This window comes from Hypomesus nipponensis, chromosome 9, assembly GCF_054491055.1.
Source record: "Hypomesus nipponensis isolate SF chromosome 9, ASM5449105v1, whole genome shotgun sequence".
Classification (NCBI taxonomy): Eukaryota; Metazoa; Chordata; class Actinopteri; order Osmeriformes; family Osmeridae; genus Hypomesus; species Hypomesus nipponensis.
Genome location: NC_140369.1, coordinates 22,237,867 through 22,263,991, shown reverse-complemented (window position 1 = coordinate 22,263,991; position 26,125 = coordinate 22,237,867). Strand labels below are relative to the sequence as shown.

The 26,125-nt window shown below is 40.5% G+C and overlaps 1 long non-coding RNA gene and 1 pseudogene across 1 annotated transcript in view; both read right to left on the bottom strand.

Moving 5' to 3' along the window:
• The window catches only part of LOC146273483 (uncharacterized), a 91,113-nt gene that overhangs the window by 39,374 nt on the left and 25,614 nt on the right, over positions 1-26,125 (bottom strand). The gene's annotated exons all lie outside the window — the stretch shown is intronic.
• Positions 23,011-24,415, bottom strand: LOC146273485 (carbohydrate sulfotransferase 11 pseudogene; annotated as a pseudogene).

Here is a 26,125-nt window from a genome sequence, read left to right as displayed (position 1 = left end):
TTTTGATCGGCGTAATAAATGGTTGGCTGCAATTAGCGTTAGAAGAGACAACTGGCAGCCAACATCTAACTCAATATTGTGCAGTGAACACTTTATCAGGTAAGTTAAAAAAATACAATAAAAACCTTTGTATCTGATAAATTGGCACTAGCTACATTTGCCCTTTTTAGCTATTTTTTTTTTACAGGAAAATGTTTACACGAGCTGAGTTGTTTATGGTGAGCTATAACATTGTTTAACGAATGTTAGCTAGTCGCTAACGTTATTCAAATTGTATAGTAAGCTAGCTAACAAAGCTGATGCCTCACATGACATGTACAACTAGTTATATATGGAGCTAGAAAGCTGACAAAAGTATCTGAATTTGAATATGAAACATCTGAAATATTTGCGTGTCGAATTTCATAAAACTGAAATATTTTGCTGTTGAATATATAATATCTGAATTATTTGTATGCCGAATTTAATAAAACTGAATTATTTTTATCAAAAAATACAAATTTCTAAAATTCAGATTCTTGAAATTCAGATTCTTGAAATTCAGATTGCAGGAATTCAGATTCTTGAAATTCAGATTGCTGAAATTCAGATTCTTGAAATTCAGATTGCTGAAATTCAGATTGCGGAAATTCAGATTGCGGAAATTCAGATTGCGGAAATTCAGATTGCGGAAATTCAGATTGCGGAAATTCAGATTTTGTCTGAACTAGGCCAAAGGTGAAACAGCTTGCCTTCACAGGGAAAAGTAGACGATTTCAGAACGACCGAATATAGACATTCTCTGACCGAATTTTACCCCAGAACAAAAGCTAAGAGTTGCTCGTTGGAGTATGGAGCAAGTGCTTATGAAACTTGTAAAAACACGTGTCTTCTCCTCTGCCAAAATCGGCAGTTACTGTTACCAAGTGAGTCGAGATAGTCAGAGGGCGGCGGAGACCGATGGAAGACGCGGAACAACTGGCAAAGCTAGCCTATATATTTATGTTCCGTTGTTCTCTTTTCTGTGTTGGAGTTCTTTTAAGAGCTTGATGGCATCAACATCCAGCCTGATATAAAATCATGAACTTCAATTGTGTCTCTTAATTATAATACCCACACAGAAAATCCAGGTTGAATCAAGTCACGCTAACCAGCTACTGTGTTACTAATAGCCAATTTTGGATGGTCAAGCATATTTTTCATTGTCTCCTTATTCCTATCAAACTCAATGTTCAACCTATAGGCTATGTTCATTTCCTAAGTGACATTTCAGATCGGTTATGGATAGTGAAATATTTGCTGTCTGAGAGATCGGACATAGTATTTAACAGCATAGATATAAGGAGTTATCTATGGTTAACAGGATATCTGTAGTGCGGCCGGGTGTGATTGGATTCATTGTCCACACGTCGTCTGGAAGTCAGTTTCGATCAAATGTCCACGATCTCCATACTAGATCTTGCCAACGTATCTTCTACACATCGGGACGTATGTGTGCTATCCCAGATACTTGTGTGTGATCTGGGTATTCCTCCAACTAGCAACTCAGTTTTTTCTGAGGTAAAGTTTGGTCGTTCTGAAATCGTCTACTTTTTCCTGTGAAAGCAAGCTGTTTCACCTTTGGCCTAGTTCAGACAAAATCTGAATTTCCGCAATCTGAATTTCCGCAATTTGAATTTCAGCAATCTGAATTTCAAGAATCCGAATTTCAGCAATCTAAATTTCAAGAATTTGAATTACTGCAATCTGAATTTTAGAAATTTGTATTTTTGGATCACAATAATTCAGTTTTATTAAATTCGGCATACAAATAATTCAGATATTGTATATTCAACAGCAAAATATTTCAGTTTTATAAAATTCGACACACAAATATTTCAGATCTTTTATATTCAAATTCAGATACTTTTGTCAGCTTTCTAGCTCCATAGTTATAAACCTACCTGTACTTAGTACAGTATGTGGATAAGAAAATATCTGAGAGAAAAAATGAAAGGGAAATGGCCTTCCTTAGGTTGGCCAATATCTTAATAGTATGCACATATTAAATATTCGACCATTCTTTCCTATCTGCTTAGGGAATGCTTTAGCTACACCTCGCTAGCCCACATTGGCACTCTTCACCAACACTAAAATAACACGGTTGATAATCGCGTTTGAATAACTTACATGTCCTGTGATGACATACATGTGTTGTCTCCAGATGCCATATCTTGGTGTGGTTCACCCATCCTGCAACTGCATATTGATATACTTTTGAAAGCCTTCAGGCTATCTCCGGTGTATGGGGATGGATTCTGTACAAGATACATATGTCGGGAAAGGACAGTAGGGGCAGACGTTTCGCAGACTTTAAATATGGATCGCAGCCAATAATAAATGTTTTTTTCTAAATATCGTTGGCTTTCGGCTTCATTTATGTGCTATGTTCGTGTCTTTGTTCGTTGGCTAACTATGAAAGCTAACTAACTAACCACTAGAATTAGACAATAAAAAGTCTAAATTTGAAGAACCAATAGAAAACAGTCAGAGCAGAGAATGTCTAATATAGAGAGAACTTCCACTCTCAGGAAACCTCCGGGTTCTGAACTGGTTGAAGTTCCATGTGAGGGCGCTAACGAGCGAGTGCAGAATGAATGGAGGTCTATGGAGCTATACCCCTCAAAATCCACTTTTCTCAGGATATAATTTTTTGTCTAGTAATTTGAATTCTGAATTCGAAAGGGGAGGCAAAAAAATACACACTGCTGGCTGTTAGATTTTCGCCTTTCTGTTCTAAAAAGCTTTTGAAAATGCAATTGACGTCATACACATCGTACAACCAGAGCTACTGCTTGACAGCAAGCTCTGGTCACTTACTTTTTTCTCTCAGGGCATCGACAACATAGCTGACAGGTTAGGCTCTTCCTGTCAATACACATGCTAGAAAGAGTTTTGGCTTGCTAATGTTGTTGCTAATTTTGCTAATGCTCTGACATTCTGATTCCGCTTCGGATGCCATAAAGCAAGAGCTCTGGTCGTATCAGTCCTTCACTAACCAATCAGCATTCATTAGCAGAATGCTAGCGTGTTATAAGCAACAACGACTCACCCTGTATGAAATCAAAAGGACATAAGTACTCGTTCATTCAACTTCGACCTATAATCCATGTAGAACATGCAAAAACTACAATCAAATCTGAGATTTCTCAACGACAATCAGGCAAAAGAGACTAATTTAGCCGTTTAGCTCCATAGACTCCCATTCAACATGCACTCGCTCGCGATCACTCCCAGTGGAACTCAAGACGCACTTGTTCCGGGAGTACAACGGCACTTAAGAATGCTTGGCTGGACTTGTTAGTTTCCTCCAGGATCACTATGACTCTTATTGAGTGACTTGTTGCTATTGTAGGTTAGATATAACTAAGTTAAGTCTTGTACTTGCTGTGTAATATTTTACTGTTGATTGTTCTTTTACAGGTAAAGTCCTGCACTTTTGTGGTTCATGTTGTTTTAATTTGTAACTTGTATAACTACATTCTCTTTTGGGTCTTCCCTTTTGGCACTTGTTTAGCTTTTTCACAATGTATGCTTCATGTTTTGGCTGCTTGCAATGTTTGGGACTATCTCGTTGTTATGATCAGTGACCTATGCTCTTTTGTAAAGCTCTCTCTTGGAAGTCGTTTTGGATAAAAGCGTCTGCTAAATGAATAAATGTAAATGTAAACTCTGGTGGAACTGCAACCAAATTCGGTACAATGGGGCTTAATGGGGAGTGGCAAGGCTCTCCTTAAACAGGCTCTGTTCAGAGTCAGACACAAAGATGGCGGCAGGCTTCACGGAAGTGACGTCTTTGGTACCCATGAATTGATAATTTTGCACTCATTGCGTCACTCATTGCCTCATGCCGGCGATCTTTCAGACTGTTTTCGGAAGATACCATTTGCACCAACAATTAAGTTCACACGTAACTTGAACCAAAATTGGGCCAGGTACAATGCAATGTAGTCAGTACAAAAATACTGTGTGTTTAAACACACCTCGGATAAGTCAAGAAAGCAGGATCCTGGAATTTGATCGAGCGCTAATATTGTTTTCTTTTTTCCCCACTGCGGTGAAATAACCGGCGTTTAACGTTTCTAATGATGACACAAAATAATTACACCTCTCAAAGCGTGAAAAGGTTTAAAATCTTTGAAGCAGAACATCTGGGCTTTCCTCGTTTATCAATATTCCACGTTATATAAACAAGCTATTATTAAGCCCCTTCTTAAAAAAACTAACCTGGACCCAGGTTGTCTAAGCAACGACAGATCAAATTCAAATTTGCCATTTCTCTCCAAAATGTTTGAAAAAGCTGTGGCACAACAGCTCACTGAGCACCTCTCCTCAAATCAGCTTTATAAACCTCTCCAGTCTGGATTTCGTCTTCACCACAGCACTGAAACTGCATTAGCCAAGGTAGTCAATGATCTATTATTAGCCTCTGACGCGGGCTCTATCTCTGTCCTGGTTCTTCTAGACCTAAGTGCAGCTTTTGACACTGTGGATCATGTGATTCTTCTGGAACGTATGGAGAAGTATGTTGGGATTTCTGGTACTTCACTTCAGTGGTTTAGATCCTATCTATCTGATAGATCACAATATGTCCACTATGATGGCTGCTCATCCAGGAGCTCCACTGTAAAATACAGAGTACCACAGGGTTCAGTTCTAGGCCCTCCGTTATTTTCACTCTGTATGTTGCCTTTAGGAAACATAATTAGAAGCTCTGGGGTAAATGTTCACTGTTATGCAGATGATACTCAGCTATACATGTCTATAAAGCCTTGAGAATTTCCACATGCTATGGAAAAATGTGTGTTGAGAACTTGGATGACAGCAAATTTCCTTCTTCTTAATTCGGGTAAAACTGAGGTTCAAATCTTTCGGCCCTAAAAAATATAGAAATAATTTATCCAATCTGACCTTACACTTAGACGGCGTCAAAGTATCTCAAAGCCAGCTGGAAAATCTAGGATTCACATTGGACCCAGACCTTTCGTTTGAGTACCATATAAAGCAAATCACCAGGGCTGCGTTTCCCAAAAGCATCGTAAGCCCTAAATTGATCGTAGAGTCCATTGTACGATGGATCTTAGTTGTACGGGCCGTTTCCCAAAACCATCGTAGCTAAAGAGGCACCTGAAAATCGTCAGATTAACGAGAGCTCCAGACCAGTCGTAGATCGCTAAGTGCATTGTAGCACAGAAACTCAGTGGAGACACATGTAGGCCGACCATGAAAACTACATTAAACTCATGCTGAAAGTTACTTCCAATGGAAAATTATGGAAGATTATTTTGTAATTTATATTTGTTAAGCCATACAAGTTTAAGTGCCGAAAACATATCTGAATCCGGTTTATTGTCAAGTAAATTTAGGTTACAGAACATAATTTGATTCGGTGGGTTTGGCGCATGCAATGAAGTTATTTAAAAAACTATGTCAGTCTTATTCAAAATACTATCAAATTTAAATATGGCTGTCGTAATGTGCAATAGTAACTATAAATGCATTAACGTAACGCTTTTACGAGTACAATAACACAACTGAACATTGAAGATGTTTATAAGAATTATAGGGCTGGTAGCACGCCAAGCCCGGTGGATGAAGAGGCTGGTGGCAGAGCCGAGCCTGATGTTGGGAGATGGTGGCGCCCAGGAAATGGAAAGACTCCACAGTGTTGACTGGGAAGTCACACAGGGTGAAGGGGCCAGGAGGCAGTGAAAACTACTACTAATACTAAAATCATAAAAGCCATTGAAGGTAGTATAAGTCCTGCACTGCAGACTTGTCCCTTCTGGTTGTGGGGAATTGGATGTGGTCTGGGATGTGGCAAAGTAATGCAGTTGTGACAGCCTGCACAGATCTTGAAACTGAGGCCTCGGAGAGCCCATGTCCATCTCCAATAACCTCCAGAAAACTGCCAGCGGCATAGAACCTTAACACTGCTAGTAGTTGGGTTGCAGGGGTCAGTGCAAAGGACCTCCTTGTTAAACCTCTGCATGTCTGCTTCTATGGATCAGGAGCATCATGATATCATGATGTCATCTGACATATCTTACACTCATAATGAGTATAATTGATCAACCATCAATTAAAGTAGAGTTGATTATTCATGTCAGAAACAATTATTCAATTTTGAAGATATGGGGTATTCATTACTTATGTGTTTGTCACAGGGGCGTCAAAAGTGGGTATGCGCTATATGCGGCGCATATGGGCGCCGCACCATGGGGGCGCCAAAGCAATGGTAAATATTAATACATTTAAAAATATTACATCTTTTTTTGGTATTTTCTATTTATAGCTGCTGTTGTGCGCTTCTGCATTTCCTCAATGTTATAAAACATTTCAGAACTGCTCGGGTAGGTGCCCTATCTCATAAGATTTTGACATCTAGAGGGAGCGGGGTCGCCGTGAGCGCTGAGCGAGCAGTTACGAGTATCCACCTTTTTCCTGGTTAGCGAATTTACCCATGATTCTTAGCGGGTTTCAACCGGAAGCCGGTTTTCGTTTTCCAGTTAGAAGCTTCTGTACTTTTGTTAGACCGTAGATTGCTATCTTGTTTACTGTAAAAGACGGTGTTTCTCCATGGATGAAGCACAAATGGACAAAAAACGGAGGTGGATACACACCATGGATGTTTTAACAAGTCGTGACGACAGTACCGTACAGTCCCTCATCCATCCCGTCTGATGGAGTGGCTAGATGACATGAAGCAATGACCCAATGTTAGCTAGCCTATATCGACGTTGTTAATTACCTTTTATTTTCTGAAGGTGTTGATGGCGAAGAGTTGCGTAATTACACAAGCACAGTAGCATATACTTGCTATACTTGCATAGTAACAAAATAGGTAGCCTACAGTATTGTTGAAGATAGACAGCAGCTTTATATTTTTGAAGGCAGCAGTAGAGCCCAGTCAGTGTCAATAAAGCTAAACATACAGCATGGGTAACGCTGAGGGAAAGTGGAGTCAATGACATTTACTCATTTAGCAGACGCTTTCATCCAAAGCGACTTCCAAGAGAGAGCTTTGCAAAGTGCATTGGTCACTGATAATAACAACAAGATAGCCCCAACAACATTGCAGGTAGCCAAAACATGAAGCACATACTGTGAACAACCAAAATAAGTGCCAAAGGGAAGAACCATAAGACATTAGCTACAATACATTGAGACAGTCGGCAGCCGGGTTAGGGAAGTCATGTAGCCATGCAGCAGCTATTCTGTAGAAAGTAAAAATATAATACTACATATGCACAGCACTTGACAAAATTTACTTTTACACTTGTAATTTAATATGTTCATGCTTATTGTATTTATTTATCCACCTGCAATATTGATAGTGATGCCATTATTGCATTATTGCGTAGCCCAGATGAAGCTCTGGATCAGGATACAGTTCGGTTGGCTTTTTAAAAAATTTTTATGGAAAGAGCAAACATACACTTTCTTTGGAGGGTGTTTTAGTTTCAAAGCTGCAAGCCACCCTGTTTTGCGTTCCTTATTCCCTGGCATGGAGTGCAAGCGGGCGATGGACACTGACAATTTCTTTGAAGTTGTTGATGTTTGAAGCAAGACGTTTCCGACGAAAATCTTCAATTTTCTTGAATTGTTATGGCAACCGACAAGGGCACAAGTGTAACCTGAACTCAAGTTGACAACATTGAATTAAACACAACTTATTCTAATCAATGTAATGTTGCCTTCTCTGTCGATATCATGGTACGCTAGTAGAGGTTAGATGCTGAACAGGAAACACATAACCGGAAAGCGAAAGTAGTTCAGTACCCATTGGTTGCTGGAGAAACAGGTGGAATGAGTTGTCGTCTATGGAAAATGATGGACAAATCAAAACAGTTGTCTGGGGCTAAATATAGAAAAAGAAAGAGGGAAAAATAGATGACATGTCAAGGGATGCAACAGTAGTAGTAAATAAGTGGATGGTTAAAGGCAACAAGTAGGATTTAAAGTGTGACGTTTGTGCTTGGAGGCTTGCAAATATTAATGTTAACAGACTAGCTAGCATTTGCTATCACTGGGAATGTAGCAGCCAAATTTGGGTTTAAGGCTAGTTTAGAATATGCAAAACCGAGGTTGCTGAGCTGAAAACTGGAAAATATAAGGTGGCATGTACAATAAATGACAAGAATCTGGAAAACAATGCAATAACTCTGGTTTACATCATTCATGCACAGTGTGCAATCATGCATAGATTTTCTACCAAACTTGGAGACTTGCAAATATTCATGTTAACAGACTGTTTTCAGACTAGCTAGTGTTTGCTAACGTGAGCTACAGTGAGTTGCTTACAGATGAAGTCTGATTAGTTCTAATGCCAAATCGAAATAATTGAACATGTTTTGGTTATAGGCTAAGCTAATCTTGCTATTGCAAATGAAAAATGCATTTCTGTATCAAAACCCTGCATGTGGGAAATATAACAATTAGCCTATGTCTGATAGTGGGGGCATAGTAAACAAATCAGAACGCAAATTTAAACATCCGCAAAGCATATGCTCGAATGCCAACATTGATGATTTATTTGTAATGAAAAAAAAGTACATGTGGTTGCCAGGGGTGATGATTAGGTTACCACTTGTCACAATATAGTTGCCACATTTTGTCGAGCCCTGAATATACCTATGCTATATATACATATATAATTATTTATAATTATGGTAGGCCTACAGTGGCTGATATACTTTAAAATAAACCTTTATTATTTAAAGCCTATACATGATGATGTCCGGCACACGTATTTATTTTTTGGGGGGTGGGGGGGGGGGGGGGTGGGGGCAAAATTGTTGCTGCATACCCCTCTGACACTGGGTAGTTGCACCCCTGGTTTGTCATTTGTCACAATGTTATTTGTGGCAAATATTTGAGAATTACGAGATTGCAAACATGGTCTTGGAAAGCTGTTGGCATATGCAAGATTGTAGACATAGTCAGCACTAGAAAATAAGACAGTAAATATGTTGGATTGAGATGCTTGTATTTGTAAATTGAATTATTTAGGCTGCTAGCTGGGACATGCCATGTGTGATACCATTTATATGCATGGTTTTTAACCTTGTAGTTCAATCAAGAAGTAAATATATATGGACCTAGAAAGCTGACAAAAGTATCTGAATTTGAATATGAAAGATCTGAAATATTTGTGTGTTGAATTTCATAAAACGGAAATATGTTGCCGTTGAATATATAATATCTGAATTATTTGTATGCCGAATTTAATAAAACTGAATTATTGTGATCCAAAAATACAAATTTCTAAAATTCAGATTGCAGTAATTCAAATTCTTGAAATTCAGATTGCTGAAATTCAGATTCTTGAAATTCAGATTGCTGAAATTCAAATTGCGGAAATTCAGATTGCGGAAATTCAGATTTTGTCTGAACTAGGCCAAAGGTGAAACAGCTTGCTTTCACAGGAAAAAGTAGACGATTTCAGAACGACCGAACTTTACCTCAGAACAAACTGAGTTGCTAGTTGGAGGAATACCCAGATCACACATCAGTATCTGGGATAGCACATACGTCCCGATGTGTAGAAGATACGTCGGCAAGATCTAGTATGGAGATCGTTGGCATTTGATCTAAACTGACTTCCAGACGACGTGTGGACAATGAATCCAATCACACCCGGCCGCACTACAGATATATCCTGTTAACCATAGATAACTCCTTATATCTATGCTGTTAAATACTATGTCCGATCTCTCAGACAGCAAATATTTCACTATCCATAACCGATCTGAAATGTCACTTAGGAAATGAACATAGCCTATAGGTTGAACATTGAGTTTGATAGGAATAAGGAGACAATGAAAAATATGCTTGACCATCCAAAATTGGCTATTAGTAACACAGTAGCTGGTTAGCGTGACTTGATTCAACCTGGATTTTCTGTGTGGGTATTATAATTAAGAAACACAATTGAAGTTCATGATTTTATATCAGGCTGGATGTTGATGCCATCAAGCTCTTAAAAGAACTCCAACACAGAAAAGAGAACAACGGAACATAAATATATAGGCTAGCTTTGCCAGTTGTTCCGCGTCTTCCATCGGTCTCCGCCGCCCTCTGACTATCTCGACTCACTTGGTAACAGTAACTGCCGATTTTGGCAGAGGAGAAGACACATGTTTTTACAAGTTTCATAAGCACTTGCTCCATACTCTTCCTCCAACGAGCAACTCTTAGCTTTTGTTCTGGGGTAAAATTCGGTCAGAGAATGTCTATATTCGGTCGTTCTGAAATCGTCTACTTTTCCCTGTGAAGGCAAGCTGTTTCACCTTTGGCCTAGTTCAGACAAAATCTGAATTTCCGCAATCTGAATTTCCGCAATCTGAATTTCAGCAATCTGAATTTCAAGAATCTGAATTCCTGCAATCTGAATTTCAAGAATCTGAATTCCTGCAATCTGAATTTTAGAAATTTGTATTTTTGGATAAAAATAATTCAGTTTTATTAAATTCGGCATACAAATAATTCAGATATTATATATTCAACAGCAAAATATTTCAGTTTTATGAAATTCGACACGCAAATATTTCATATTCAAATACAGATACTTTTGTCAGCTTTCTAGCTCCATAATATAGAATTCATATATCTGCCTATGGAAAGTGTAGTACCAAGAAGAGTTAAAAACCAAGGCACGAGTAATTTGAGAAATAGTTGTTTTATGGGAGTTTGTTCTTCCTGCTCCTGCTCCTCACATGGATCTAGTTGAAAAAACATGTAAGGATTGGACAGGCAACACTGAATATATGATACAATACAGAATTGAGCCTATACTTAATTTAAATAAACATTGTATGCTTAGGCTGTAAGGTAACCTAAATTTGACACTACCTTTTTGATTGGGCAGAAGACTAGGCACAGAAATGGAGGGCCTTGTGAACTTCATTTCTTTAAACAAGAGCTTCCTCACCTCAATTTGGAGACAAGCCCACTTAATTTCCAAGACCTCCTATTGGTATTTAGCATCCTGTGTCGCTGATTGCAGGGTCTTAACACCGGTGTAAAACTCAGATGCAGCATAGTTTGCACGTTCACCTTATTGTCTTTGCCTCCATGTAGCATCATACAATGTACATTGATAAGTACTCAAATAAGGAGCCTACAATAAATGTAAAGTTTTCTATAGCGACAGAAAAATATTTTTTGTGTACCGTAATTCGTTAAATATCTTGGTTAACGTTTTAATTTTGAAGTCTTAAAAGTTGCGTCAGAAGATTCACATTTCAGTACAATGGACAGCGTCTTGTTAAGTGCAACTTAAGAGACACGCTACGCCAAGCGTCTGTAATGATGGACGCCGCTACGCCAAGCGTCCGCCATTTTGTGGATAGCTAGGAAGATAAGCAGCTAGCCAGAGAATGTCTAATATAGAGAGAACTGCCACTCTCGGGAAATTTCCGGGTTATAAACTGGTTGAAGTTCCATGTGAGGGCGCTAACAAGCGATTGCAGAATGAATGGAGGTCTATGGAGCGGTACCCCTCAAAATCCACTTTTCTCAGGATATAATTTTTTGTCTAGTAATGTGAATTCTGAATTCGAAGGCATTCGAGGCAAAAAAATACACACTGCTGGCTGTTAGATTGTTTTAAAGTCGCCTTTCTGTTCTAAAAAGCTTTTGAAAATGTAATTGACGTCATACACATCGTACAACCAGAGCTACTGCTTTACGGCAAGCTCTGGTCACTTACTTTTTTCTCTCAGGGCATCGACAACACAGCTGACAGGTTTTCCCTGTCAATACGCATGCTAGAAAGAGTTTTGGCTTGATAATGTTGTTGCTAATGCTCTGACATTCTGATTCCGCTTCGGATGCCATCAAGCGGGAGCTCTGGTCGTATCAGTCCTTCACTAACCAATCAGCATTCATTAGCAGAATGCTAGTGTGTTATGGGCAACAACGACTCACCCTATAAGAAATCAAAAGGACATCCTAGATCAAGAATGCTAGCAACGCCACCAGTGTAATTTTACAACAATAATTTTACAGCACGAGACATAACTTGAACAACAAATCGAATTGGTTACCTGCAGAATGGGTCCTCAAATATATAATTAATTAGCATCGGCATGAATGTGGTCCGCTTAGACAAAATACACTCCATCAAAAATTCCGTCAGACCAACGTAAATGTGCTTCAAGGTCAAATGAAAACAGCAAATCAAATAAAAGTTCAACTACAATTCTAAATATCGCAAGAATGCGATTTATATGATGGCTTATATACAATACAACAACCAGACATTTAATTGACACGTGTAATACAAAAATATAGTATAAGAGTATACTGCGGTTGAAACGGTATAGCCAAATCTCTCCCGGTAGACACATTTCTGCCGTCGCACGGTATATACCGTCGCACGGTATATACCGTCATACCGCCCAGGCCTAGTATAGGCCCTGCACGTATAATACTACAGTACTAATAGTATAGATTTTCGTAAAGTTCACATTTATCTGCTTCTTGATCAGACTACCACATTCTGACAGTTTTCTGCATGCCTTAACTCCAGCTCACAAGCTCGCAACTGGTTGTCGCAAGTATGACGTATACAGCTAGTTGCAAGCATGCACAAGTTTCAGAGCTAGGAACAAGCTTCTGTGCAAGACCGGACGAGTCAGTCTGGAAAGATTGCGTGGTCCATTTCGCGCTCTCGCTTGCCTCACTGCACCACTGAGCACTTTCCATAGAAATAAATGGGGACGCCATCTTAGAACAAAAATCTAGCTGTGTCTATTGATATATAAGTCTATGGTACAAACAGGCACGAGCACAAAAGGGAACATTGGCCGATCACCGATTTACCTGGAGCTGAAAGGGCTTGATCATCTACAGTTGCCTGATGTCACGGCCACAGCCGTGCCCCCGTTGTTTTTGGTTTTGCCCTGCCCCAGTGTTTCCCTGTCATTGTCTTCACCTCTCGTTCTCGTTAGCATCATTGTGTCCACCTGTGCGTTGTTTGGTTTGTGTATTTAGGTTCCTGTTTTGTGTCCAGTCTTTGTCTTGTCCTTACTACCTATGTCATTTGAGTACCCTTTCTGTGTCCCTGGCTTTTTCATGATTAAACCCTTTGTTTTCAAAATGGCTGCGTACTCTCGTGCATTTCTCGTGCAAAATGCTTGCTTTACTTAGCACTGGATATTCAGATGTGATACTCAGCCAGAATTATAACTTCATAACTGCCTGTTGTGTTTTCAATGTACTGTCACAGCTGTAGTAACTCAGTCAACTCAAATTGAGTTAAGGTCAGTGCAAGTAGTGACAGTGGGCTTTTAAAGTTTTTTTAAATCAATTTCTTGTCCCTCAAAGTACCATCAAACCTCTCTTCTAAAAAGTAGCGTTGAAAGTTGTCTATAAGCGCTGTCAGGTGTAATTGAGTAAGGCTAGCAATAAGTGATTCTGATTCTAGACCTCTTTTTCTGACAAAAAAACTATCCATGTTGATGTTTTAACTAGCCATGTCAAATGAAAAGTTGGAAATGTTTAATAAATGGAAATCAAAGGTAGGAAAACTAATACATTGCAAAATAAATGTAACGACTAGCGCTTTGGGCAGATCAACACATTCTCAATGTACAGCGGTAATTTTGTATGACGTAGGTAAGCTTGACCTATAGGTGGTGGGCCGAGCCCGCGTATCTGATTTCGTTTTTTAAATTACCTGTCCCTGTCAATAAAGGAGATGGATTTTGGATATTATCAATGTTTTTTTCTGTAGGTTAGGTCAAAGTTAGCAACTTCATCAGGCAATCATCTCAACTGCCTAAACTCTCAAACCAACCAGAACTCGTGTATCATGTTGTTAGCTAATCAAGTTGCTCGTAACAGGATCAGCTGATTAATCGAAGTGACTATGCATCAAGAAGCAAGCCTAAAAGTCTTGGCCCCAAAATAACGGTAAGTCAGTTGAGCTTCAATTAAATACTTGCTTTTTGTGTCACAGGGGTGTCTTTACCTCATTTTCTTCCTTATTTTCTTTTTGCACTTTGATCCACAAAAAAAACTGTCAAAAGTAACACACAACAATCGAGTTAGAGGTTGTTTTTTACTATCTGATGGTAAAATGTGTTCCAGTTGAAGAGTGTAAACTGTCTTGTGTCTCTTGTTGAGATACTGTATACTGAGTTGGCTGGTGAAGAGATCCTGAGCTGGCTGGAGATGGGGAACTTGGCTGGCTGGAGATGGGGAACTTGGCTGGCTGGAGATGGGGAACTTGGCTGGCTGGAGATGGGGAACTTGGCTGGCTGGAGATGGAACTGAGCTAACAAGATGGGAGCTATAACTGGCTGAAGATGGGAGACTGAGCTGGCTGGAGATGGGTTGGTGAATTTGCTAAATGTGCCCTGATTTAAACAGATGCACAATTTTCGCAGTTTACACAAAGGCACATGTCTGTACATAGTAGTTCCTATTGCTTGCATGTGCATCTTCCTTGCACAGTGTGTTTTCTTGCAAGAGCAGTGAACAAGCTCCAGAATGCTGACTGGTGCTGGAGGTAATGTCGTCCAGTTCAAAGAAGTTTCCTATCTTCCAGGCATTGGTTTATAGGTAGCAGAATGTCTGACTGCCTTTCGAAGCTCCTTTTATGAATGGCCGTCTGATAATTGGCATGCTGAATGTGCCTGTATAAGGAGTCTTTGTTAGGTGGCAGTTCTTTCTCTGAGCACTTGCCTGATTTGAAATTCTGCTTTATTATAGATCTTGCTTTATTAACATCTCTGTATTCCTTCTGATTATACAGATCACAGGTAAAGACCTCCACTGGCTCATACACTTCTGGTGTCAGGGTAAAAGCCATTCTCAATTTCCTAAATGTTGAGCAATGTTCATTACTTGACATGAGTGTTTTCACAGCTCTTACTTTCCTGATGCCATGTAGTGCAGTACAGTGTCACAACCAGAGAAGCAATGAAGACCAATTGGAGCGTCACACACCTCGTCACCTAAGTGGCTTTGCAACAGCTGAATGTCAACAATGTGGGTGTTGCCTCCTCTTCCAGAGTTGAAGTACAGAGGAACCCCAACCTCCTTCACAAAGGCAAGTGCAAGCACAAAGACATCTGTGTCAACACTTGATGACTATGTCTACTGTACTGTACAAGTCGTGTGTCTGCTTCCTCCTGTATTGTAAACAGTCCTGTCATTGCTGAGACCTCCAGGTCTGTTCCATTCATCTGTAACGCATTACACTCTTCTCCATGTCCTACAATCGCGGTGATATCCTTGATCAGATTCCTTCCTGACTTGCACCATCTCTCTAAAAAGAACTAACAGATTTTCTTTATTCTGTCCACATGTCAAAAACTTTGACTTGGGGTCTTCTGGTCTTTGGGGTCTTCTGCTCATCAGAATATATTTTAGTGACTTGTGAGCAGTGTTCAGTAATGTTACTTTTTAAAGTAACTAATTACAGTTAATAGTTACATTCCTTGTAAGTAACTAGTTACTTTACTTAGTTACTTGCTGTAGAGAGTAAGGCGTTAAGTTACTTTTGCGTTACATTAAGAAAAGTCTTTCATTTCTAAGACAATTCACCTTGGTCACTCTTATGCCCAGAAGGAACATTTAATGGGTTGACCTCAGCAATAGCACATATTGTACTGAATATTCAGTGTCACTCACATATAACATGAAAGATGGATCAAGGTAATAATCCACTATAATGAAAAGCAATATTCGCATGAAGTCCTTCAATCAAGAAACTCTTTAATCAATAAATGTTATAAAATGTCAGCAGAAGTCTAGTAGTTAGCTAGCTCTACAAGGGCTAGGTTTGAATCTAGGAGCAAAACGAAGCTAAGCTATATGGTAGCAAAATGGTGTTCAATTAGGTACTAAACCAGACTATTTTACTTACGGTAATAAAATCCTAAACCGAAACCACTGAACAGCAAGCTCACACAAGCTTGAGTTCAATACATTACTTTATGTGACATTACGAAGGTCTGTACATGCAAGTCTTAAATACCTATTTAGCTGGTCGGCTCCATGACGCCGGGTAAATTGGGCTCGTGAGACTGCGCACCAAAAGAATGAAGGGGAACCCACCTGTCTAGCAGATTAAGACGTTTTTGTAGGTACTTAGCGAAAAGTAGCCTCACCTTTCCTAGACTTTTAGCTACATGCTGAGTGCTCTCGACCAAAAGACTAAATTAAGTAAAGCGCTACTTGTTTGAACAAGGAACTAGTAACTGATTCATTCAATTAAATAAGTAACGCATTAAGTTACTCGTTACCTAACAAAAGTAGTCTGACTACTGTAATTGTAACGCGTTACATTGTAACACGTTACACCCAACACTGCTTGTGAGCCATTGACACCACAACGACCTAGCTTTGCATTCTTGATGTTCAGTGTTTTGTAGGTGTCTGGGACAAAATGCACCACTTTTTACTTGCTTGATGCAGCTACATTGACAATAAGCTGAACAACATTGTCAAATAATGCTAAAGTTGGTTGGGGTTTCAGGGTTTGAATTGGAGCCATGGCATCCCAAATCCATGTTGACCCATCTGGAACTTTCTGCACTATTGGTTGTGGACAAATTGATGCCTCCAGGTGGTGCATGAGCTTTGCCTTGTTGGTTTTTACCAGTGAGCCATCAAAGTTCGCAAGGGATGCAGGTTAGGGACCCAAACTATGTACAAGCATTTCGCTGATGTTTCACTGTGCCAACAATAATCAGTCGCGCAAATAGGTCTGTCAGCTCTTAGTTATTTCCCGACCTTTAACCTTTTGTTATTGTCTTTCTTACTGTGTCCTTAAAAGTCTTAAGATTGATGGGATTTTTGATAGGCTCATAGAATCCTCTGGAATCACACTGTAGCCTTTTTTGGACAAACTCTACGAAGGCCTTGTCTCCTCTCTTCAGCCTCAAAAAGATCAATGACAACTGCGTCTGAAGCTAGTTTAACTGATGTGTGGTATAGTGTGCTTCTCCCTCCAAGGTCTGGTCAAATGGGTTTATCATACAATTGATTGTTGACATGATGTTCTGAATATCCTTTTCATCTTTTTCTTTTCTTGATTCATGCAGCTCACTGCATTGGAGTAATGTGGTGTTCTGACCAGCCATGTCTTTACACTCCATTCTGATCGCAGCTTAAAGGAGTCATTGATTGCAGAACTGAATTTACCTTGTCACAGTTGAATAACAACAGTTCAGTGGGTAGAAGAACGTTTTTCTAGGATATTGAAAATGGACTACGGTGGTAAATGCAGTGTTCCAGGCTGTACAGGGAATGTTGACACTTTTCAGAGTCTTCCTAAGGAACCAAACACTTGACGGGCTGTGATGTTTGTCTACATGAGAAGATCCCTGTGCAGTTTTACCCTCAATTACAAATTTGCTTGAACCATTTCACAGAGGACAGTTTTGAATGAAAATATTGGCCAATTGAAAGAAGGATTTGCTAAGCCGCTATTGCTGGAAAGAGGTGCTGTTCCAACTGTATGCTCATCACAAATGCAAGCTGTAAGTATGAAAAGGTGGATGCAAAATCCTTTCGAATTTGAGAGTCCTGAGGTTTTGCTTGAGTTGACGTTAGTCATCCAGAAGGATAAGCATTTAGTCAGAATATCCTGTCCTCAGTAGGGCCAGTATTTCTATGCTTATTCCTTTTGTTGCGGTGGCGTTGTTGCCTACGCCACTCGGCCTCTGGCCTCGTGGCTACGGCCAAACACCACCCGTGGGAATATCCCTTACCAACCCCACTCGCACGAGTACTATATTGCTTTTATAAAACAATTTTATAGTCAAACAATTAACATTTAAACACAGCTATTAATTTAAAAAATGTTTATTTTGCCATTGTTCCTCCGCAACTAAAAAATAGTTCCGTTGTCAACGTCAGCTGAGCTATGAGGGGGGGAACACAGATCAAATCTCATAGGCTCCTGGCATTTCTGGCATTGTGATTGGTTTAGAACGTGTCAGCTGACCTGTATTTTCTTCCGGACCTTTAAATTCTTTACCACGAAAACGAGAAAGAAGTCAAGAGATTCACATAATGCGATCTAATAAATTAACGAAACAATGAAACAAAAATTGAAATTAAAAAACATAAGTCAGAGGAAGCAATGTCAGCTAGTTAGGGCTAGAGCAGGGAGAAATATCAAATCGTCTGTTAATTATGATGATACCGCTAGCACGTTCCTCAGCACTCAAGTCACTGAAGTAACTAGCGCCTCCCTGCACAAACTTGTTGACATGTCAACAAACATGACTGAAGAAGTCAAGCTGTCCTGTAATGCTGAAGTAAGTAAGTAAGTAACGTACTAGGAATCCCCCTTTATGCAGCTGAAGTCATACCAGAGACATGACAAAAAAGTGACAGGTAAATACCAAAATAGAAATGTCTCTGTCAGTTCGTCAACATTAAAATCACAATGTGTTTAATGTATTTTGTAATTGAATATAAAATAACATGCAATAAATATGTATTTATATAATGTGCCATTCTTACATTTCTGTGTAGACTAAGAAGCATCATGTGGGGATGGTAGCCTTTCAAATGTTACTTCATATAAATATACCCGTAGCAATATAACATAAACTGCTCATAAGATTTCAAACAGACACTGTATAACAATACTGATTGTAGTGTTATGCATGTCTAGTTGCTGAGGTTGAGCGGGGGTTGGAGTCTCTGGACAGTGCAGCAGATCAGAGCAGTTTATGCAGACATCGATCCAGATATAGCAGAACTCCTCAAGGAAGACAAGGAAGCTGTCATCAACATCCAAGTGATGGTACCTGGCAGAAACGAGGTTTCACTTCCAATTATGGAATAGGGGTCTGTATTGACATTCTGACTGGACTGGTGATAGACTACTAAGTCTTGTCGTTGTACTGCCATGCCTGTGTGCTAAAGGAGGGACAAAGTAGAGCCAGTGAAATCACTAAGGAGCAGCTCTTGAGGTGGAAAGAACTGCATGCCACTGACTGTGCAAAGAATTTTAGTGGTTCTAGCAAAGCCATGGAGCAAGAGTCTGCCAAACGCATGTGGGCCAGGTCATTGAGTTGCCATAACTTCAGGTATACTGAGATGTTGTCAGATGGTGATAGCACTGCTTACAATGCTGTCGTTGGTTTAGATGCTTATCCAGGTGTGGAGATTACCAAACTAGAATGCATCAATCATGCACATAAGCGTATGGGGACTGCATTACGCAAACTTAGTGCAGAAAAACACCTAGGGGGTAAGGGTGTGGGGAATCTGACAGCACAGAAGTGTAAAAGTTTGCAAAACTACTACAGGGGTGCAATACTTAATAACCTGAGTGATATAGACAGCATGAAGAATGCAATCTGGGCTGGTCTGCTACACTGCTACAGATGAAACCCCATTTCATACCAGATGCTCTCCATCATGGTGCTGGTATTTGCAAGCAATGGAAAAGGGTGAGGATCCCATAGGAAGCCATCCAAAACATACCGCTCATTCATTTCTCAGCAAAGAGATAGGACAAAAATTGCTGCCTGTGTACCACAGAATGTGCAATGACAACCTCCTGAAGAGGATGCAGCATGGCAAAACCCAAAATGCCAATGAGTGTTTAAACTCTGTCATATGGTCAAGATGTCCTAAAACTGTCTTTGTGCGTAAGGGATGAGTTCAAGATGCAGCTGGTATGGCTGTAGCAACTTTCAATCAGGGTGCCACTGCCCTTTCAGCTGTTATGGATAAGCTGTGGCTTGCGAGTAGTGTAGTATCACTCCAGGTCATTCAGTGGGAAGATGAGCAGCGCATTGCACGTGCTGACACTGCTTCAAGCGAAAGTCAAAGACGTAAGCGAAAGTCCACTGACACCTTTAAGGTTAGACAACACCAGCAACAACTACAAGAAGGCATTACCTATGGGGCAGGCATAGCTGACTGACAATATAGGATTAATCAGTCAAATGTAAATAGGCTGTAATTGTTCAGCGAATATGAAATAGGAGTTGGAGCTAAATATACTGTAATAAAATGGGGAATTTTTAACCTTGGTTTTCCAGAAATGTAGGTATTTTAATAATATTGTTTGTGTACAGAATCATATGTTATGTTTTATTTGTATGTCAGATGTAACCTTTGAATTGTAAATCAAATTGTACTATGTTACTTGTTCTGCTTGTGGAAAACACGTTTTAAAACTTCTAAATGTTAAACATTATTTTTCTCAAAATGACATTTTGCTCCCATGCCGAGCTAGACAACTCATGTCTAATACAAAGTAAAGACACATAATTACACATAATGCTTCCTACTTCCAATAGCTAGACATGTTCAGAGCAATTTTTAGATAAATTTTGTCATTTTCATTTTATGTGGTATTAAATACCAAAAATATTGCATAAAACATGTTTTTTTTAACATGTATCAAGTGTATTTCAACATAAATAACTGAAAAAACATTATTTTGACAAAAGCCTCGGAACAATTCTAACCAATTAGTTATTGATCCCATTAAAACAAACCAAAATGTTCTGACTTTATCTATGATGTAGTTGCTGTGTTCTACATTGTATGCAAATTAGCGCATATTTAATGAAAAAATACGTCATTTGCATATTTATTGGGGGAAAAACTAAAAGTCACAATACAAAAATATCTTATATTTTTGGTTATATTAATGTGGTAAAGTTTCATTATGATAAAAGAACAGGATTTTTTTTTCCTATTCACCTGTAGTACCTCCCCTTAATCCAGTCTGTGCTACATTCTACAGGTGTGATGATTCCTCTGCGTTGTAGGTCCTGAAGTTCGGCCTTCAGTGGTTTCGTCATGGCTACTGGCACCCGCTTCTTTGGCAGCTGCGCAGGTTTCACTGTCTCGTCTATCTCCAGCATATATTTTCCTTCAAGGCAGCCATCACCCTTGAACATGTCAACATACTCTGCTTGTATCTGCTCCATTGTCCATCGGCCCCTTGTAGTCTTCATTTCTGGCACTGCTGTAACTATGCTGTCAATTGCCATAATATTTTCGTATTGCACTTTAATCAGCTGCATGCCCTCACTGACCCTTTTGCCAAGCAGTGACACTGTATCTCCTTTATCCACAACTTGGAACTCTAATTGGTATAGCTTTTGGTTCCTGGGATTTCTCAGCTTCAGTTTTGTTACTAACCCTCCCCAGATGTAAGCGAACTAAACGAACTAACTGAACAGAAGTACAAGGGGTGGCACCCGCTCCTTACCTAATGTTTCTCCAACAGGTAACTGCCTACGTGAGGGGAGATGTAAACCCATGGGTAGCTTACCTGTCCCCTTTGTTCCCTGCCAGGGGGCCAAAAGAAAAGCTACACCGAGTGTAGACTGAAACGAAAAAATTCTGATGTACAAACCAAACAAGGGAGAACCAACACGAACGAACTAAAGTCAGAAACAGCACACAGACACGACATCAAACAGTACACTGGCACGGGGTCTGGCAGCCTCTCCCCTTCTCAGTCAAACCGCGCGGCCTCTTAAGCGGTCCCTCGATTGGCTGCGTGGAGGATGATAGGTCGTGAGCGAGGTACGGGACCGGCCAATCAGCACGCGCATGAAAGGAGGAGGGAGCGGGGAGGGGACAAAAAGAGACAACGAACAGAACCACAGAACAGTACACAACAGGGGACGTAACACGCCCACACAAAAAGAGCGAACCTAGGGTCCGCGACAAACAATGTGAACGGATTATCCATATACGTCACGACATTTACCATACGGAACCCACAAATCACTATACCCTGGACAGGGCATCAGCCAGGACGTTGTCCGCACCCTTTTTATGGTGTATTACGATGTTGTATCCCTGCACTATCAGAGCCCAGCGCATGAGACGCTGGTTGGTGTTGTACATGCGACTCAGGAACACAAACGGGTTGTGGTCCGTATACACCACCACAGGTAGTGCACTGGACCCGACATATACCTCAAAAAACTGCAGAACAAGGAGCAAAGCTAACGTCTCCTGTTCGATAGTGGAGTACCGGGTCTGACACTGATTGAACTTCTTGGATAAGTAGCATACCGGGTGGTCCACACCATCCCCGTCCTCCTATAGGAGAACAGCTCCAGCACCCACCGAAGAGGCAGCCACCTCGAGTTTGAAGGGTGTCCTGAAGTTTGGACCAGAGAGAACCGGTGTGCTACATAATAAGGCCTTTACTACATTGTAGGCAGCCTGGCACTTCGCCGACCACACAAATGCAACCTTGGGACTGAGCAAGTCCGTCAGTGGAGCAGCAACCGAGGAGAAATTCCGGCAGAAGGTACGGTAGTACCCAGCCATGCCTAAGAACCGACGCAGTTCCTTCCTGGTCTTTGGCACAGGGTATGCCACGATTGCGGAGACCTTGGCGGCGATAGGGTGTACCTGGCCTCTCCAATTTTCCCAGTGGCTTAAGTTTGCTTTTGTTGTACATCACTAGCACACTTTTTGTGTCTTCAATCTTTGTGTTCGGATCAAGCAGATCGATCGGAACTATATTACAAGTAGCACCACAGTCTATTTGGAATTTCAGTCTTTTTCCCCAAAAGCATAGGGGGGTCAGATGGCTGAGCGGGTAGGGAGTTGGGCTATAAATCAGAAGGTTGTTGGTTCGATTCCTGGCTGTGCAAAATAATGACAATTATATTATGATGATTAAATGATTATAACCAGCTGGCTGCTGCTGCAGTTTGTGAGCAATAACATTATGTGCACATTTTCAAAAGAGGAGCGAACCATGGGCAAAACCATTTTTTTTTAAGAAGGGTGGCATTGCTCGGAAAATACAACTTTAGTACATTAGTATAAGTATTAGTTAGTCCTATGCATAATAATGTAGTCATAGAAAGGGAAGCCTACATAAGGCTTCACATCCCATGTCTAATATCGGGTAATTCATGTATAATTATTGTATAACTTGCTGTCCTTCCTGTGTTGTGTATGTGTACATTTTGCACACCTAACAACATAAACACAGGAAGTAAACAATAATTTATCTATCCTTTTATTTATGGGATCACCGGTCAAGAACACAATAACAATCACATTTACAAGTAAATGACATTCTGTATGCCTTAGAGGCATTATTGACAGCCCAAACTTAAAATATTGTGTTCAGTGGTGGGCACACAATTTGGTAATTTCACATTCAGAAACTTTGTTGGTGCACTTGTGGTGAAGGCAATAGTTAACTCTATTGGTTTGATTATCTTTGTCAAACATGTATTCTCCATGTTGTAATGACATACTGTATCTTGATTCAAAAGCTAGACAAATACCTCAAACCATGTATAATCATGCTTTTGAGATTCTATCTTGGGGTAATGGCCTACATAATATTGTCAGACACATGCCATACCAGCTGTTAAAAGTTCATAACAATAATACCTTACTAATAAGATACTTATTGTAAGAAAACTAATCTCCATTGTCATAAAATATCCTCTTCATACAACATATAGTTGAGTTTCTGACTGCATTTTTATGAACCTTACCAACAAATAAGGTCCAAGCAAGCACATTCACTTCATCAAAACTTCAAGTACTCTGGCATGGAATAGTTGAAGAGAAGGAAATCCATGCGGTAAAGGTTGTACAGCTTCTTCTGGTAAAAAGGGCTGATGTTGTGGAAGAACTGGGCAGCCATGTCTTCCGTAGTCCTGGTGCTCTTGTCTGAGGAAGGAAAGTTGACCTCGCTGTCCACCCCGGCCAACTGAAGCACATAGCGGGAGTCCTGCTCCAGTGTTTCGTACTTCCCCACCACATTGTAGTGGATTAGGCAGGGGTGGCAGAGCGAGTGCACAAGCTCCCAATGCTCGTTAAAGGGCTCTTCGCGCTGTGTAGCTGGGTCCACCAGGTAGTACACAAACTCCTCAAAAGAGACATTGTTGCCCCTTTCCAGGGCTTCCGGCTGGGGGTCCATCCGGTGTCTACGAACAATCTTCGTACCATAGCGCTTGTGGAAGGCTGTGTTGTAGCTCTGTGTAAACTTGTTGCGGTAGGCTGAGACAAGCCTCTCAAAAGGTTCGCGCACAAAGACAAACTTTAGGTAAGAACGTAGGCGTTGGTGTATCTGGGAGGTAGAGTACTCCGATAGCGTGCGCAGGTTGCCGGACACGTGGGCTTCGTTGGCAGGAATGGCGAGTGGGTTACGGGGGCCCACAGCCCCCGTCAGAACCATTAGGATCCGCTTCCAGTTTGTGCAAGCCACCTTGGGCACGTAGCAGTAGAGCAGGCCGTTTTGGTCATCCACGATGATGTGCCTGAGGTCCCCTGGGATGAGCAAATTGCGCTTCCGGGTGTACAATCGACATGTCTCCTCCAAGAACTCCCGACGGCCCTGGTGGGTCACCTGCATGACCAACTTCTCCAACAATGAGGAGAGGGAGGTGGATGGAGGGAAAAGAGTGACAACAGGACATGATTAAACAAACTAAACAGTCAACCACAATATATTATTTCCATTCTTGTGTCGAGCACATAAATCTTTTGGATCCCCCTCAGTTTTTTTTATGTAATCATAGGTTTTCTATGTCTAGTAGATGATCTACAGTATAATAGCCATAATCTGTCCAAGAATGGAGTATTTCTCTGGAAAACTGGCTGAGTCAGATGGCTGAGCGGTGAGGGAGTCGGGCTAGTGATCAGAAGGTTACCAGATCTATTCCCCGCCATGTCAGGTCACGTGTCCTTGGGCAAGGCACTTTCCCCTACTTGCCTCGGGGAAAAGTCCCTGTACTCACTATAAGTCGCTCTGGATAAGAGCGTCTGCTAAATGAATAAATGTAAATGTGAAACTGACAATGTATAAGTAGACCAAACCAAATAGATTACAACGCTCTTTCAGGTAAAATCTATACTTCCAGTATTTATGATGCTCATGTATGGTTCCCAGAGCTGAATGAAGTCTTTCCGTTTGCCCATAGCAATGTAAGTTAGTCTTTCCAGACTGATACATTCCGTAAGTTCCCTTATCCACATTTTCAATGATGGAGCGTCCATACTCTTCGAACATAGCGCAAATGGCTCTCTTGGCTTGAAGAAGTCCAAAGTCCAGCAGTTTAGTCTATTTCGATGTTTGTATAAGGTCAGCCGGATATATTCCAAGAACAGAGTTTAACATTTAAAGGGACTTTGTTGTTAAATATCTCTGACAAACATCCCACAACTTCCTTTCAGAACCTTTGGATTTTTGGACATTCCTAAAGACAGTGATATAGAGTATCCTTCTCATCTAAACATTTAGCACATACATCTGGAATATCTGCAGATATATAATGAAGTTTGACAGGATTCTTTGTACGTTCTCATTAACAATTTATACTGAAGTAATTTCAACTTTGTATTTATTATCTATTTGTGCTTTTTGGCAAGCCTTTTTCCAATCTCCCTTATCAATGTGTTCTTGTATATCAATTTTCTAAGTATTCAATTTATCTAGTGTAGATTCAGTACTATGGTCAACCATTCCTTCCAAATTCCGAAGTGTTATTTCTTCAAGTTTTGATAAAGGCAGGGGCGGTGTGTTCATTAGTGCGATATGGGTGACGCACTGCCAAATGGGAAAAGGAGGGATTTTTTTTCTCCAAACCAATTCTATCACGGCAACAGTCGTTATCAGTGTTGTAATCTAAATGTTTGAGCTGCCACTAAATGTCCAATTAAGCTTAAGTCATGCTTCAAATGGTCCCGCTCCTTTTGGGGCGATTTCAGTTATGTTGAAAATTGCCCCAGAAGTCTCTCATAGACTCTAATGGTAAAATGTTTTCAAATATCATAGCTTTCAATACAATCTCTATGGGTTCCAGGAGGGCTTGCACTTACGCACTTTCGTCTTACGTAACTAAGAAGAGAGTGGGTAGCAGCTTCAATCAATTCAAGATGGCATCATTCAGTGGAGCTTGACAGATTCTAAAATTTGGTACCAAAGGAAAACCTGGCTAGCAGGCTGCGACATTGCCAATGCAGTCTTCTGCTACCCCTGCCTACTCTTTCAACCTGAAGGTGGCACGGCAGACAGCACTGCTGGGACAGCGACTGGTGTAACAGACATGCACCATCTCTCAGAAAAGATGTTGATCTGGGAGGTGGAGTTTGTGCAAGCCACCTTGGCGCACGTAGC